Source organism: Chelmon rostratus, chromosome 17 (genome assembly GCF_017976325.1).
Source record: "Chelmon rostratus isolate fCheRos1 chromosome 17, fCheRos1.pri, whole genome shotgun sequence".
In the NCBI taxonomy this organism is placed as follows: domain Eukaryota; kingdom Metazoa; phylum Chordata; class Actinopteri; order Chaetodontiformes; family Chaetodontidae; genus Chelmon; species Chelmon rostratus.
The window spans coordinates 19,171,652-19,189,652 of NC_055674.1; positions in this window are offsets into that span (position 1 = coordinate 19,171,652).

The following is an 18,001-nucleotide window of genomic DNA, read 5'->3' on the forward strand; positions in this document are numbered from 1 at the left end:
CGTCCTCACCTCTGAAATGAATGTAGGGTGTTGATCACGTTTGTCAACCTCCTCCCCGCCAGAGCTGGTGTTACCACAAAGTGTCTTGTCACACACTGGAGGCTCGTGTATGGAGTTGGTATTGTTCTAATATGAGAAAATCACACTTTTTGTATAAATTTGTGTTACTATAATGATATGCTGCTGCTTCTCTCTCTGTGTTTTTATGACTGCTTTTAATCATACTGAGAAGAAGACTTTTGATAGTGTAAACCATGATGGTCTTAGATTCAAGCTATTGAATTCTGGTACTGATGGGAAATTTTACAAAGCTGTGAGAGCTCTGTATCAGACCACAGTTGGGTGTGTGCTAGTGTAACACTATTTTTTTGTGAAAGAAGGGTTTGTGCTTTCCCCTACACTGTTTGCACTCTGTATACTGTAAATGATTTAATAGTCTAAACTGAGCCAGCAGGTATTGATTAATTGTACAGCCTATACTTTTCTTTATGCAGATGTAGTTCTTCTGGCAGGAACTGAACAGGCACAGTTATTATCCATACTTGCTTTGTATTTTATATTTAGAAACAAGTAACCTTTTGTCTCTGCTACTGGAATATTATAAAGAAAAATGCAAAGAAATAAATACTAAGAAACCAAAGCTGAGAACACATCGTGTTATTAAGCACACTTGAAATCCCAGGCACTATGGCCTGACCAGAGCTCAGAGGTCCAGTTGTGCTCAGTTCAGACTGTGAAAACTGGATGCTTCCATTCATCCTCTCACTGGTGTGAAAACGTCTGCTGGAAATTGACTGACAAATGTCGATTACAGTGCATGTACACATACACAGCATTTAACATACACCGCACATATAAGCATTTTATGTTTAATTTGCTGTCTGTATTTGATAAGATGTGTTTTTCACATACAGTACCAGTATTGGCTTGCTTTCCTTTCCTGTAAGTTGTATGTAGTTACATGTTAGCCCATCTGGCCTGGACCCAAAAACGAATAATAACCACTCATATATTACATACCACTGAATACAGCTGCTCTTTAGTAAAACCCACACTGGTGATTTTTGAGTCAGTGTTATAACATATGGGCAAAAGAACCGGCAGCCAATGAGAACATTACATCAGTGTCATACTTCCTTATTAATAATCTGTATTTCATTTTAGGGCAGAAGTACATGATTATTCAGTTAGCCAGGCTCTTGTGCTGAATTGTACCAGTGGTCAGCGCTGGAGTCTTCCATATTCTGGCCAATCAGGACCTCAGCGCGCTTCCTGCCATAATTTTGCTCTTTGATCGCTTCCAGGGGAGGTTAACGTCTTTCCCGTACTTTCCTGGCTTCTTTGGTTAGTGTGCATGTTTGCGGCGATAAGTGTTTTTGCAAGTGTGTCTCATGCTTGTCTATTTTTAGACAGTTGGTGCGCTTGCACACGTTACCTTCATGGATGGGTCTGTGTGTATGTGAATGGAGATGTGTGGAGCGCCAGCCTCCTCCAGTATGAGTCATGCGGTGACGTGAACCGCTCCAGTCACTCACACGCCTGGCCCAAGCACATGGCTCTCAGACACCACACTCCCTGCCTTCACGTGCTGCCCTTCACCCTTCCTCTCCTTCTCTCCCACTCTTTTTTTCACTCTCTTACCAAGAATCCACCCTTTTCGTCAGCTCTGCCTATTGATTCACAGACAATGGCAGCGACTCTTATTCCCTGCTATAAGTACCTGTCCATAACCTAGTTTCTCTTGAAAAACAAGCTGAACACATAACATAACTCATCTGTCCCCATTTCTGACTATCTTTTCCTTCATGCAGTTTTATTATTTGCCTCTTTCTGTCCAGATGAAGTGTAGTTAATCTCGCTGCTGAAGCGTTTTCATCACCTCTGTTGCAACTCATGGCAGGGGCTTGCTGGAGCTAAATGTAAACATGCCCCAACTGCTCATGCTGTAGCTGCTATTAATAAGGAGTGGTCTGTGCAGGAGTTGCTTAAGAGCTGTAAAGACTTTTGCCACGGATTCCAGTGGGGTTTTTTTGGAAGTGGGAGGGCTTCTTAAAAAATTGCGTTGAGTCAGAATGGGACTGAGCATCAAATCAAATTGAGAAGCCTCTCGCCAAGCTCGTTTTTATGACTTTAGTATCATTAGCTACTGAGTTCCTGATTCATAAGACTGCAACAAAGAAGAGCTTTCTAACATTTATTTGCTCATGACCGAGGCCGGATGTAACTCAGCAGTGAAGTGTTTGAACTGTACTGTTAAATGCCATTGCCAGCGTTATGACAGGGTCTGAAAAACATGCCGTTATAGTTTCAGTGACCCACAACTCCCATCTTCGCCCGTCCTTCTCACTTGCAGAAGCCTTGTGGAAACGCAGCCTGTGTTTACCTCTAGTTGAGTCTCTTTTCTGTTCGTCTGTCTCCCTGAGCTCCCTAACTCCAGTTATGTCAATCAAAGTAAGACACAGCGCGACCTTGAACTACAACGTGAAAAAAGTTATTTTCGAAATATGTGTCTCGATCCTTTTAATGCCCTACAATTAGCATTTTTGTTTGTGTTAAATGCTTGTAATCACACTTTGGGATTTGTCGCCTCCTCTGCAACCATCTCACCTCCAATAAGCCTGTTGAATGTAAACGACTCGCACATTATGTTGCTTTGGCAGTCGGTGTGTTAACTACCGTGGAGCTTACGGTGGCACAGTTAAACACAGCATGTAAGCAGTGAAACAGGAAACACAAACAACAGCTGATACTATAAATCCTCTCCGTTTCAATTTGCGCCCATACCCACCTGCTAACCCGACCACCTCATCCCATGCCCTTGTGTGTGTCTGCGTGTGTGTGTCTGTACTTTACGTAACCGCCCGCCTTGGCCCCAGTAAAGGTGTTACTGTAACACGTTGCTAGCCGACTGCATGTGAGCAACCACTCACATGGGGCCTGCCGTTCCCTCCCTCCCCCCTCCAGGTGTTTGGATTAGAGGAGGAAGGACTGAGTGGCGGGGAGGAGCAGGGAGGCCCTTAGTGTAAACTGACTCCTCTGCTGTCACTGTGTACACTTACAGCCCACTTCTGCCTCCTTCCCACCGTCTTTCTCTCAGCCTGTCTCAATCTGTCTCAAGGCTCCCTGACTTTTATGTGCAGTTTTTTGCTAGACTGTGGTGACTTTACTTCTTTGCCTGTGTTATATTATTTGTTTTTTCTTGTTTTTTACTGTTGGTGAGCACTCGAGCGTGCTCCAGCTTTTCCTGACAACCAGTGAGACCCAGTGCTGCTAAATGCAACATTGCATAAGCATCTCCTTAGGCAGCTAACAGTGTTACAGCAGTTCTTTTGGCACAAACATCTGCTCATTTTAAACTGAAACACTTCTTTAATCTTTGATGCAAGTTACGTAATTGTTGGGTGGTGTTTCAGTTATCAACATATCAAGGCAATGTGCTCTCTATTAAGGATTTTGAAAGAATTAGCAAGCTGACTTTACGACTCTTGTCTTAAACAGACGTTGTAGCAGTGATACATTGGTTCCTTCTTATAAAGGTTTGTAATGATAGAATATATAATCTAATGGCTTTATTAGTGATCAATAAATAACATACTGAAGCTTTGTAGATTAGATGTAAGAAGTTGTTAAGAACAAATTTTGGGTTTACATGTTGTGAAAAGTCACTTTTACCAGCGCTTATCCTTTCGTCTGCAAATAATAATTGTTTACATCATCAGTTAGTCTGTCAATTATTTCCTTGATTCCAAGGTGATGTCTACAAATGTTTTGTTTTAATCCAACCAGCAGTTTAAAAGCCAAAGATATTCAGTTTACTATAGGAGTCAAATAAACCCAGGTTATATTCACATGAGAGGATGGAAGCTGTGAATTTCTAGATGCTTTGGAAACGAAGCAATGGAATTCACACAATTCTCAATTTTACTAAAATTCATTCTGGTCCTCTCAGCCATATTTGCCACTGTAGTGTTACAAGCATGCTTTTAAAGCAGTTACCATGGATATTTTTGAATTAACAATGGAGCAGTACTGTGAAAGGGGTCGCTCGTAGTGACAAACCCACAGAGGAATAAGCCACACTCTGCACTGTGAATTTATTGCTTCTTTTTGTTCATTGTTTTGGTTTTATGGCCCTCAGCTTTACTATTGTAAGCAGCCACAGCAGGCGGCTGCTTTCAGTGAAAAATGAAAAAAAACTATAAAAACCCACTGTACACTACCGACTCCACAGCAAACTGAAGACAGACAAAGTTAGCAACTATCTGATGAACACAGTGGAGCATTTAGCAGCTTAAGAGCCAAAGTTTTCCATCAAGAGATGGTGGAGACTAAAAACAGAGCTAAAACTTAGTGAATGTGGGACAGTCACCACGTGGTGGACACAAACGTGACTCCAAATGAGTGCTAATGCTGCTCCATAACTAAATAGCTGTTAGCAAACACATTCACTATATCAAATTAAAATGTGATCACCTGTTAGCGTTGTGTTTAAACCTGTTTCTGCTGCCACCGATTGGTCAAAAATCTCTTAAAAGAATAATAAAATTCAATCATAACAATAATAATATACCCACGTAAACCAAAGAACTTCCTCATTGCAACTTTTATCATTTTATTGGCATAACCAGAGAAGTTGTAATTGGACACTTCCTGCATATGTTTGTCAGCACTCAGCACACTCTGGAAGGGTTGTTTATGCGGTTATTGAACCAGGAAGCCCCCCTCCTTCTCTTTTGTTGTTGTCTCTCAGTTCAGTTCGTCCTTTGGCACTCTATAAAAGAAACAGGAAGTACTCCTTTTGTCCACTGGCTGTTCAGACTAATTCATCATTGAGTGCTACAGGTGTAAGCTTACTGGCCTTAGTGTGCTGTAGAGCGCTCGTTCTGTGTGTGTGTGTGTGTGTTTACATTCTCGAATACACACAGGTACACTCTCTCTCTATGTGCGTTGCTCACAGGTACATTTGTGGTTGTGATTCTTTATGGGGACAAACCTGAGAGCAGGAACATGACTGCCTGTTGCTCTCCTTACAGTCACTTGAACCAGGACGGCTCTAGACAGATGGTTGGGCCTGTTGACACTAATCCACTGTATGAGGTAATGGAGTTAGCCTGTGTTTGTGCACTCCTTCCCTGCCACTCCTGACTTACTGACTGACCTACTTAGCCAACAACTCACGTGGCATGAAAACAAGCCCACGCATATTTGGTGTTTCTTTCCCAGAAGTTTAGGAGACCGTAAGATGCAGTGTGTTAGTAGTGGTAGTAGTGTTAGTACAGTAAAGTAGTTTGTTGAGATAAGACCATGAATTGATCATTGATATTAAATTCTTGGGGTGTGTACTGTCTCCTTGGATTTCTGTTTGTGTCTGTGTGTGTGTGTGTGTGTGTGCACGTGTGCGTGTGTGTATATGTATGTATGTGTGGGTGGATGGGTTTGTTGGTGCAATGATTAATTTATTCATAATTAATGAAACTAGAGCAGCAGTATAATCTTACTAATACAAATTCTGACTTATTTTAATTCTGAATTCTGGTATTTCTTGAAAATCGCCCTAAAATATAGAAAATAATATATAAAATAATGTTATTTAATGTTGTAAATGTTGTCACCTATTGATATGAATATGTTTGTCCCTCAACCCCGGCTCAAAGACACCAGAAGTGTACACCCCCTAACTGCGGCTGGCAGAGCTCGGCCCAGTGTACCGGCTGCAGCCCTCACACCATGCCCGCTGTTATTGGCTGGGGTGACACCCAGAAACGCCTTGAACACAGCAAAAGTGTCACCAGTGTCAGGGCCCAGTGGTGCTCCAGCCAAATGCTTACATCAGAGTAGGAACATGCTCACAGTGATAATCGTAACATGTTTATCACATTCAGTGTTCACCACATTCATTTAGTGGGTTAGCATGCTAACATTTGCTAAGTACCACTAAACACAAAGTACAGCTGAGGCTGATGGGAAGGTTGTTGAGTAGTTTTACAGATATTTGGTCACAGTTGGTCAATTATTGGATAAAGTATAAGTTTCACTAAAAACTACAAACCTAACACCTAGTGATGGCAACAGAGGAAAGATCAGAAGATCACCAAAATCATTACGATTTATCATCTGTGAACCATCACATGTATCCAGTAGATGTTGAGATAATTCACTAGATAAGTTAAGCATGCATTTCTTCTTATTCAGACAGACATTTTTTTTACATACTTGCCTTATGAAGGCAAAACAAAGCCACTGGAAACTTCACCTTGCTATAAAATAGTCCAAGCTGACCAAAACTGTTTTTACTAATTTACCAGAATGTCCTTGTGCCTTCATTGTTACTTATTTATTTCTTATCCTTACAAAACATGGGCTTGCGTCTTTGCATTAAGGTCTGACGTATAGTCACACAAACAATATACAGTATGTGGTCATTGTTGGCACAGATATCTGCAAGACCTTGGTGCAAAAGATTCACTTGTCGCAGGAGGAACGAAGAGCTAGGACAGGTGGGCTGTCTTTTTCTCTGGTTCTCTCTCTTTATGATTTATCAAAAGACGAGGACAGTGAAACAGTAAGAACCGTGCAGTCATAAACGTGGAAGAAAACTTTCTAAATAGGTTTTTATTCTTTACTCTTTATTACAATTGTTATAGATTATTTTATGCTGCTGATTATTTAAGCCTGATTCGAACCCAGCCCGTCTTTTCTGGCAGGAAAAGTAAACGTGGGCACACTTTTGACAATGAATGGCTGAATGGATATGACTAAGAGCTGGATAAGAGAGGACTCATATAGACTGGATACACATCACATTAAAAATGATTTAGATGTTAGTCACAGGGTTTTCTTAAAAAGTAGCACACTCTGGTCAGTGGAATGTGTGTGTGTGTGTGTGGCAGGACCGGGACAACATGAACATCATCAGCTGATGACTGCACTCCTGTTTGAAGTGAGCGGCAGTTAAAATGGGAGTGTATCAGTGCGGTGTAAGATTCTATTTACTTTACGATAATAATCCCTTAAAACAGGCTCAACCGTTAAGCCGTAAGTGTGTGATATTTCATCTGTCTTTCATGGGCCTCAGCTGTGAAGGCATTTTGCATAGCAGACCCTCTGAAAACAAAATGACCAAACAACATATTACAAGATATTTTAGTTATTTCGCAAGAAGGCCTTCCACCCTTATCATGAGTTTGTTTTTGTTTCTTTCTCTTACAAAACAGTAACTGGCATCTGTGCTCCAAGGTCCTGCAGATGTCTGTGTGAACAATGACCAGTTGTTACAGCATGTATCTTTTTTGGACCAGGACTAGTGAGGGGAAGCCTGTCAGAGGGAGCAAGACACCGAGAGAGAGGGGGTCGAAGAAGAAGAAGACATGTGATAGAGAACGATGGTCAGCTACAGAGACTTGGACTGAGATACAAGGCCTGTCATTGTCTGAGAGCTAGTGCCTGGCTGGCACAATAAACCAGATCCACATGGAGGCCAACAAGGAATCCAGGCTCACGGCCCAGTCCTTTGTCTGTGGCAGGAAGCCATCGCCACTGTGGGGAGGGATAACATATCCTGAAACATGACAGTAACAGACACACTCTCTGCACCTGAATCCATTATGTGTTCATTTGGAGCCCACTATAGATAGAAACCGAGGAGAACTTCCCCCCTAGACTCCTACGCTATTCTTAAACAACTGTAACCTAAACACAACCAAATTTGTTCCTATACCCAAACGTAACCATGTTAAATTATTTATAATGATGACCTTTTTATGTCTAGTTTTTTGAGTCTTTTACTTCTTCATTATATCCTAAAATAATTTTGAGTTTTGATGGTGGAATGGCTCCAAAGACCTGTTGACCTGTTGACAGGTTGGTCTGTACTTTGGTCCAAGGTGAAATATCTCAACAACTGTTGATGACGTGAAATTGGGTACAGATAACCATTGTACCCCAAAGATGTATCTTAATTATTTTGGTGATCCCCTGACTTTTCCTCTAGTGCCACCAGAGTTGGCAGTGGGGTTGGCATTTCTGTTTTTCACCATTCATCTTCCCCACAGAGTAAATTGTAAAAACTATGGTGATCCTTTAACTTTCCATCTAACGCCATCATAGGCACCAGTTCTTCAGTTTAGGACTACCTGAATAACTGATGCAGTGTAAAATAAGTCAAAAAATAAAAGAAAGTTGTTTACAGCAGAGAATAATACAATATATAGCATTATGCTACGTACATTGTTTGGCATTTATATGCAAGTTTGTTCTGTCTACTGTACTGTCATAAACAGCGAGTCGTCTCCAGTGATGTTTGTCCAGTGTCACTTTGACCTCTGACCCTGTTAGGAAGTGGCCGAGTCCTTTTCTTTTGTTTTTCTGACACCTGATCTGCCAGAAATAACCTTACACAAGGCTCTCTGGAATGTCCGCTCACGAGCCTCTCAGGTCTCACTCACCTGAGGCCCGCTGTTTGCTGCTTTGTGACAAACTGGATCGAACTGGATGAGAAACTAGGTTCAGAGGCTTTGTGTGTGGGAAGGAGCATCAGTTACACTGTGACACACTCTGGACGTGTATGTGTGTGATCGACAACGGCGACGGACAACATGGCCAAAAGATGTATGTCAGCATGGCAGCGATATGTGCGTGTGTGTTTGTCACTGAATGGAGGTCATGGTGTTATCTATGCATTTAAATTGAATAAGATGCTGGACACAGCATGTAATGCTTCTGCAGTCTGCCTGTTAACCAAGAAATATAACCACTGTACAATGTCACAGACACATTGTAAACAACTCAATCCTACATTTGTTTGTGGGCCTCTCTCTTTTCTATGCAAAGGCCACTGTGGATTAGATTGCACTATTCTGTTCTCTCAGTCTAATACAAAAGGCCCTTTTTGTACCAAGTTGCGTAACAGACCACTGAATGCGGTTTAGCTTCTCTGCTTTCAGATCATATTTTGGTTATCTCTCTGTGAAACCCTTCTCTGAGGTTTATCTCCTCTCCCCTCCCACCGTATCTCCTTTCCACTGTGAACTGTGGTGATGCTGATGCCTCGCTGCAGTGTGCAACAGTTCTGTCACTGCTCCGACATGTTTTATTGCTGCGCAGGTCAAGTTGCAGGTTGAAATTGAAAGATTTGATACATATATCACGGAATGGTCCAGGAAACAATAATAGCGGGCATCAGCATCTAACTGCATGCAGATTTACATACACTTCTCTTCTCCTCCAATCATAAGTAACATCTTTAAGACAATGACTCATCGACATAACTTCAGTGACTTCCACCTCCCCCTTAATAATTTCATATTACTCAGCTCTTGATGCATAACCTATGATTTAACTTCCCTTGTTGTGTGAATCTTCTTGGCTGCAGCGCTATCTGCCAGTGCTGTGATGGAGAGAAAGTGTGCTTCCCCCAGTATGTGACACATTGCCCTGAACGGCAGACTCATAACGGAAGGCTGTAGTCACCCACCCACACTGGCGCAGTCAGCTGCTGCTGGGGGGCCCCAAACAGCATCGCCGCTCACATTCCAGTCTGAAGAGAAAATAAAAATCATCTGCTCCTTCTCTCGCCGTTTTTTCCTGACTCCATCCCACCACATAAAATACCACCTTTGTGTTTGTCACCTTAAAAGGTGGCCTTGTTTGTGCGCCGCAGACAAACACTCATGGCACTGCATTAACACTAGGGAACACTAACTGAACCCTGCTGACAGATAACGGCCGCTCCCCTAAGAGGGGTCGCAGCAGAGACATGGCATTCCTGGAGTCAGCCGTTGAAGCCGTGGAATCAAAGCCAGCTTAGACACGTGACTACAGTTTAGTCTGTTGGTTTGGGATCCTGCATGCTGCTGTATATGGTCAGGATTCTTGGAGCAGACAGGAGATTTCCTCAGAAGTCAGGGAGGAAAAATGGGAGGCGGGTTGCAAAGAGGCACAGCCATGTTAGGAGGGCCAAATCTGAATTTTATGCATGCTGTCCTCCGGATCAACCGCCCCCACTGCACCCCTTTACCCCTCTGTTACCCCCACAGCCTCACAAGCCTCAGCTGCTTCTCTATGACGTGTGGGTTCACTCGAGGCTCCACTGCTTGAAAACTTATTTGGTGGAACGGAGAGAGCAGGGCGGACCCGTTGAAGAAAGAGGGAGGAGCTGACCTACATTTTGCCAGCTGCTTCCAGTGTGCAGACTTTAGCGCTGTGCACAAACCCACAAAGGGCTGATTTATTAATACCTATTTTTGGTTCAAATTAGGACTGTCAGGCATCATCAGACGTAAAATTACATCAGATGACATTTTAGCATGCAACAGGTTATTTTTTGCTCTTGTGTTTCTTTTAATTGATGAAACAAGATGTAATGATTTCACAGAGTTTGATGGGACCAAAAAACAAACCCCTTTGTTTTTAGTACTAGTTAGCGAATGTTAGCATGCTAACTGATAAACTAAGATGGTGAACATCTTGAGCATAGTACCTGCTAGATGTTAGCATGTTGTCCTTATGAACGTATTTGTATGCTGCCTAAGTACAGCCTCATCTCTACTGCATTTAAACAGTGCATGACCACTTCCAGCCTGTAGCCTGGTTCCAGACCTCTAAATCACTGCCCACATATCAGATTTGTTTAGTGATTCAAATAGGTCTGGTTTTGTGCCCAGTGGCAGCTGTTTTCTCCCATGGTTGGAGAAATAGTTTTTGCTTTTGTAGAGCTTTTGTAGCCAGGATCAGGACTGGGCACATCATCTGTCTACATATCTAGCTGGATGCCTAGATGTCATGAACAATAGCGGCAGAAAAATGGCTGCATGCATGAATGAGATGGACACAGCTGTGTCGGCTGTTGTAAGCTGACTTAAAAAAAAATTACAACTTGTAAATCAAAATATTTATTGACTAAAGTGAAAAATACAAGATACATTAAGTTATATGTAGCAGCGGCTAATATTGTCGAATGAATCTGATATACATCACTTGCTACTGATTGGCTAGGGGATAACTGAACAAAACACTTCTTCCCAATGAGAAATCATTCAACATGAACTGAATGAATGAGTGAAACACAAAGTTAAACAAAATATGTCAGTGTGATTATCAAGATGGCTCCAATAGGTAAGCATGTTCATAGGTTGGAAGGTAAGGGAACAGGGTGTGGTCGCTGGCACAGTCACTCTTGTACAGAGAGTTATGATTGCGGAGCGATTGCGTGATCTCACCTGAATGTTTCACCCTTTTGGTGAAGATCCTTGCTTAACGGGTGAAAAGAAGCAGACAGTGACTCCACACACATCACAGTCGAAAGACTAAATCGTTGGAAATTCTTTATATAGCATTTCAGAAGCCCCCACTGCCCAAGCATCCACCTGTAGGCTGTGAGTCTGTGTTCCCCTTGAGGGGAAAGATTTTATCATCCCTGGTGCTTCCTTATAATGGGTGCAAGGTCAGAATCTAGATATATCAATGCTGCACGTGTTCTGCATCCACATAATAATCCATTCCACATGAGTTAGCTGACTGACATAAAGAAGTGTGAATAAACTGTAAAACAAATGTTGGCATTTTATTCAGTTTTATGATTGGAAAAAGGTTATTATGGTAAATGCAAGTGTCAGCTTCTGATTCAGCTGCGTCACTGCGTTTATCGTCTGTCCCTTTTTGTTTCCTTTGGCCCTTTGTTGACATCATCCATTCAGCCTCCACAGCAAATAGTCCTTGAGTTAAACAATCCATTGTGGACTATTTTACAAATAACACCATGTGCGTTGTCAAGACACCAATGTGGTATTGTTTGCTTGTGTTCCTGCAGCTCCTTTCAGGGATGATCTCTGTTCGCACTGATCTCAAATATGCATCATTAAAGAACGTCAAGACGACACATTCAGATTTCATCTGTGTGCCGCTTCATGTTTTGTTCTTCGTTTCCTCGTTCTTGCTGCTCCGACTGCCTGTAAACACTCATATCTGAAATTTGGCCTGCGCACACACCACCAACACCTGTGGTTGTGAATTTCCACAAGGTCACTGAGGCTGGAGCCCGTCCAAAGTCAACAAGAAGCACAACACATGGCCAACCGCCATTTCCGTGAACTTCGGTTAATAGGGGAAAAAAAATGTTTTGGGTGAAGAAGATTTTGCTTCAGAAAGTCTACATAAAGCTGATAAAGCTTGAGATTAAGATTTAGAGTTTAAAGCTTAGTTACACACAGAATTATCTGTGAAAAGGGTTGAGAGTGTCTCGTGTTTGCTTTCTTCCTTTTTCCGTCTCTCGGTGCTCCTCTGGCTGGAACACATCACATGTGACTGCTGACCTAATTTTTAGCCATGGATGAGGAATTGAAAACAAAAACAGAGGCAAGGCAAGTGAGGGTAATTTGCCGTGAGTTAACCCTCCCCTCATGTACGTGCACGCTTCCACACACACGTACACACACACACACCGTACGGGCCCCCTGACTGAGCCCTCTAAAATCAAAATAAACATTCCACACTCACCCCGCCTGGATCCCACAGTAACCAGGCAGCTTTATATTACTCAAGTCTGACTACAGGCAGCAGGTTGTCTTGCATTGTGTAATACCTTCCCCAGTGCTTTCCAGCCTACACCACAACACTGATGCCTTGATATGCCCTCTGTGGATGCAGCCAAAGGAAAAAGAAGCTGTGTTTTCATAGTAGACAAAACACAAAACAACTAAAAACAGATTTTAACACAACCGAAGTGTTGTGTTTCAAAGGCGCCGTGCGAAAGGCTTTGGCACTCCCTTTTTGTTCTCTTGATAATGCAGGAGCTTTTTATCTGCACGTGGCTCCATGCGCTTCCGTGGTATTGTAGTACTCATTACACATTACCAGTAAAAGGTTCATTATGATGTGAGTCATCAACCCTTTCATAGCCATCGAGCCAATATTTACATCAGATTGGCACAGTTTCATTTACGACACTGGCTGTTATATACTGTGCGCGCGCTCTCTTGTCTAGCAGCAGCACACTCAACTCAGGCCAAATATTCACAATGTCAGTGTTTTATTTCCCTGAATTTTGCAATAATCGCAGGATGGCTTATCGTCACACTATATAAACACATTCCTCTTCAGTTACTTAATGCGCTTTGTTCCTTATGGCAAACCATTAAACCACGAGGTTGTAAAGATAATAAATGCATCAAAAATAAAGAAAAAAATCAGCTGCAATTAGAGAGGAGCCCCGCGTGCACACGTACAATCAATTCTTCAAGTTGACACAGTCAGTGGAAAACAGCTTAATTTCATCTTTATCGTCACCAGATGTCAGCCCATTTGATACGAGGCAGCATCAGCGGCGTCAGTGCGCAGTGTTATTGCAGTTGTGTAATCTTGGTGAAAGCATGTTGCCCCACTGCTGGCAAGCGACATGTTTTTCATTCTTTGATTGATGCTCTTGGCCTTTCAAATGACAGCTTGTGATAGCTAGTTTGGACGTGTATTTGGATTCTAAGTGTTTTTACATTTGTTAAACACAAGTATTGCGCAACAGACCCCTTTCAAAGCATCTGATATATTATTAACTCTTGATCGTTATTCCAGATTGTATGTCTGTATCAGTCCATCTTAGGTGTCGCTGTAGGAGTCCTAGCATTTCCACCTGAGAAAGTGACTGGCAGGGCGGTGGCACAGGGTGTTGCAGTGAGTGTGTAGGGTGGAGCTGCAGTGGGGGCGCAGCAGAGCTCCGATGAATGCACAAACAACAGAATTTGCGGTATTTGTGTCATCCCCCACCTCTTACATCATTTCTGTGAGTTAACCCACTGTGTGGCTTGGAGGTGCAGGTGGGGGGATGCTGTTTGTGTGTGTGTGTGTGTTCGGGTGGGGCTGCAATGAGGTGATATGCTGAGCAGATTTTTCTGTTATTTTTTCTCTCTCTCTGGCTGCAGTTAGTCAATGGCCTTGTGGCCTAACAGGAAGGAAGCCCACGGGGCCAACGACACAGTCGACTCTTTGTTTTTACTCCCTGAAATGTTTTCCCACCCCCCCACCCTCCCTCTGGGCCTCTATCATCATTCATTATTCGCCTCCTCACCCGTTGGACTCCGGTTATTGCAGATCCACGCTCACACACCTGCCTTCTCTTTCTCCATCTCTCTCTCTGGGTTGAGCTGGCAGAACCTGACACTGCAGTTACAGCCCTCGTCCGGGTCGGCTGCTGCGCGCCAGTGAGCAGCGGATCCACTGCTGCATTCGCGTTCTGCTTTGCTAAAGGGGGGCGACTAGTAGTTGGGATCCCGCTGCACTGCAGGTGTGGGCGGTGAGAGGTAATTTAGGCGTTCGGTTTTTCCGACACCAGATATGAGGACTGGAGGTGCTGTTGAAATGTGGGTCATATGAATATAGCGATAAGTGAATCAGAGGTTGGGGACTGACTTACTTGTTAGATGAGTCAGGTTTTTGTTTTTTTTCTTTTCACAGGCTGCTCCCATTTCTTATCACATGGTGCTACAGACACGTACACATACACTTTTAGAAATGAGCTTTTAGCTTGTGTTTGTTTATGCAAAGAATGCCCGTGACGTACAGTTAGATTGTGAGACATACCAAAGGGTTACACCTGCCAATGTTCCGTATTGGGTTCTGTCAGCTGCATCTCACTCCTCTTCTCTCAAGAACTTTAAATGTAGGCCCAAGAAACTATCTGAGGAACTAAACTATCTGAACTGATCATATCTGAGCTTTATCTCTCTGCGTCTTTTGAAGTGTGTTGACTGAACATGCTTCAGTATGTGTGCCCACACACATGCACTCGCACTCTCACATACACTAAAGCACACACACCCTTTTTACGTTGTTCAATTTATTTCATGCTTTTTGTTTGCTTTGCTTGTTTTTGTGGAATATTTGAGTTTTGATTCCTTCTGTAGGCCTTAGGGGTTTTCTACATTTCACCTGTACAGTTTCCTTCTGTTCCTTTATTGGTTTTTGCTGCTTTGTTTTTCTTGTGCAAATAAAAAAAGAAGGAAAATAAGCCATTAACTTCACGAATAAATGCACAAAACAGAGTCTGTGACATGCCAGTACCTCTTACATCACTTGGACTGGGGGGAGGGGGTGTAACAGTTTAAGCTGCAGGTCCAATGGTCTTTTGTGTGTGTGTCTGGTGTGTGTGTGTGTGTGTGTGTGTGTGTGTGTGTGTGTGCATGACCTAGAGTTTATGATGAAGACAGTGAAAAGGGTGGGTGTGCGGGCTAAATCCAGGCGAGGCCACTCCCTGTCCCGGCTCTATTCAGTCCAGCAGCCGCTCCAGACCAGTTTGAATGTGGGTGAACAGCTGCACAGAGCATTCAGTGTGTCATCTCACCTCACCTCTCACTGCTGCTCTTTGCTGAAACATGTTTTAACTTTCACCGGAAGAGTTTATCTCCCACTTAAATTGCACACTTAAGAAGCTTGAATAAAATGTTTTATTGCTTTAATATAATATAGTCGTAACACTTATTTGTGTTCTTCTCTCTGTATTTATGCACCGCAAAATTTGCCTCTCATCACTCTTCCTTCATATTTTTGCGTTTGTACCTCTTTATTGCTGCTGCCTCTGATCAGACATCACTCCCTCTGCCTGTACCCCCCTTGTAACAAGGGATGAGATGTGTACTGAGCCTCAAGCTACAAGTGAGTTATGTAAGCAGTTTTTGATCTTTACATTTTCATTTCCTTGGCTTCGAATATTGGAATGCTTTTCTAAGAATCCACTTTTTTCCTTAAGAATCCATTATGTTTTGTGCTGTTCATGTATTTGTAATATTTAATTGACCACGCTCTAAGGCTACAAGGCCTCGTAATGAGACCTTGCAGTGTCGGATAGTGAACAGGAATTTTGCCTTCAGGCTTATGAATGATAGACAAGTAGGTCATGTCATCATCAGTGTGGTAACTATGAGCTTCATGACTTAACATACTGTGCATATCTGTTTCTTTGCATGTGGATATGCAATGCAAGCATTCATTGTATTCACAGGTGTGTTTGCTTGGAAGCTATAGAATATGCACACAGGTGCAGGTAAGGAAGAGCTCAGCGAGGGAAACATGTTCAGTTGACAGGTCTGCTGCCTGAGTTTGCTCCTTATTAGCATCCAGTGTAGGTCACTGTACACCTGCTACCGTATGTAATGACAGACAAAGCAAGTATGGTCACGGCTGTTCTTCACATTATGCAGGGGGGGTTCTTCGGTAGTGTTACTTGAATGTGACCTGGCTTTGCAGGCATCCTGGAACCTGCCCCAGAAATGTGTCAGTTTCTAGTTTGCCACCTTGGAAGCAAACCAGATCTCTGCAATCCTGGGGTCCCCCCCTCCCCATTGCCTTCTACTCTGCTCTCTCATTTTTCTCTCACTCTCCATCAACCCCCTCCTTCCCCCCTTTCCTGCTCCACTAACCTAAACTTTCCCCAGTGGAACCAGGTAACACGAGAGCCCTGTTTCTGCTCTGTTTGCCAAGAGCATCTCTGCTGCCAGAGACAAACAAGAGTGACATAGATGAAGCCATAGCCTCCATTGATCCATCCACCAGCGCACTCCCTCTCCCTCTCTTTACTTCTCCTTTTCCTCTCTCCTCCCTTCCCGCGCACACTGACCTACTTTTCTTCCTGACCTGTTTATGCAAGCTCCGGTGCAGCAGCCATTCAAGTCAAATCAGGAAAACGGGAGACACAGCAAAATGCTGCAGGGAGTGTCACCTTGGCACAATCTCATGAATGCTATGCAGGGGGGCTATTGTAAGGAATTCCATGTTTACTGACTCCCAAAAGCTATATCGTATAGGAAGGGCAGTCTGTGTGCTTTTCCCCCCGTTTTGCACATGTGTGAGGGAATGCGCACTGGTACGTGTGTGTGTGTGTGTGCGCGTGTGCAAGCATGTACTTGTGTGTGTTTGTGTGAGCGTGTGTGTGTGTGTGTGAGTGACAGAGAGCATTGTGAAGGGCATTGATGCGTCAGCCTCAAAGAGCTGCTTTGTTTGCAGACTTAGATCAAGTTAGTGCACTGGGTTAACTTCCCTCCCCTCCTGTATTCTCCCCCCTCCTTCCCCCTTTGCCGCTCCTCCCTTTGCCCTTTATGTTGTTATGAACATGACCCCGTTTTGATTTTTAAGGGGGCAGGAGACAGCGAAAAATGGATTATTTAGGAAGCACTGCATGTGCTTACTGGGTAATCACCCCATTTTTAGGGACCAGTTGTGTAATAACACCACTACAATTTCAAATTATGTTATATTGCATTGAAATGCACATGTAATGTAATACATTTCAACATTTTAGTCAAGAAGGCAAGACATTGGTTGATTATTAACCACGCATATACAATCTATATACTCCGACAATATGGTACCATATAGCCTGTGAGTCTGGACTTGGACTTTGATAACACAGCAGCCTTTTCTGTGTCAATACAAAGAATGCAGGGGGACTTGGCCAGGAGGTTGGCGGGACAGCTGAGCTGGCAGCAGCAGTCAGAGGCTCAGACTGTCTCTGCCCCGGCTTTGTCCCGCACATCACACCGAGCTGACGCTCTCAGTTCAGATATAGGCTGTTTAGTTTGAAACACGGTCCAGTCTGTGTTGCTCCTCTGCTATAAATATTTCGTGGTCCTCTGGCTCTGTAGGCCAGTGTGTCATGCTTCAGAAGTGAGAGTGATTTTATTCGTTTTTAGCTTGTTATTCACAGCGTTTAATGTCCACTCAAGGCCATGTGGAGTGTGTCAAAAGTAATGAGACATCAGAGCTTCAAACACGAGTTTCAAGTGCAGAGGCTATAAGCAGAGTGTGTGTGAGGGTTTCTGCCCAACGTGAGTGCAACATTTGATGGTGTTTTCATGCATTAAGCTTGTGTCTATTAGTAGAAGTAGGCCAGTGTTACATCAGACAAGCTTGCCAGGGTGTTCGCTGGCCCCACCAGCCGAAGTGTGTCACCGTGAAGCTCCTCTCATTGCAGATTAGCCTCAGATGCCAAAGAGAGTCTCATGGGGAATGGTCAGCTCTA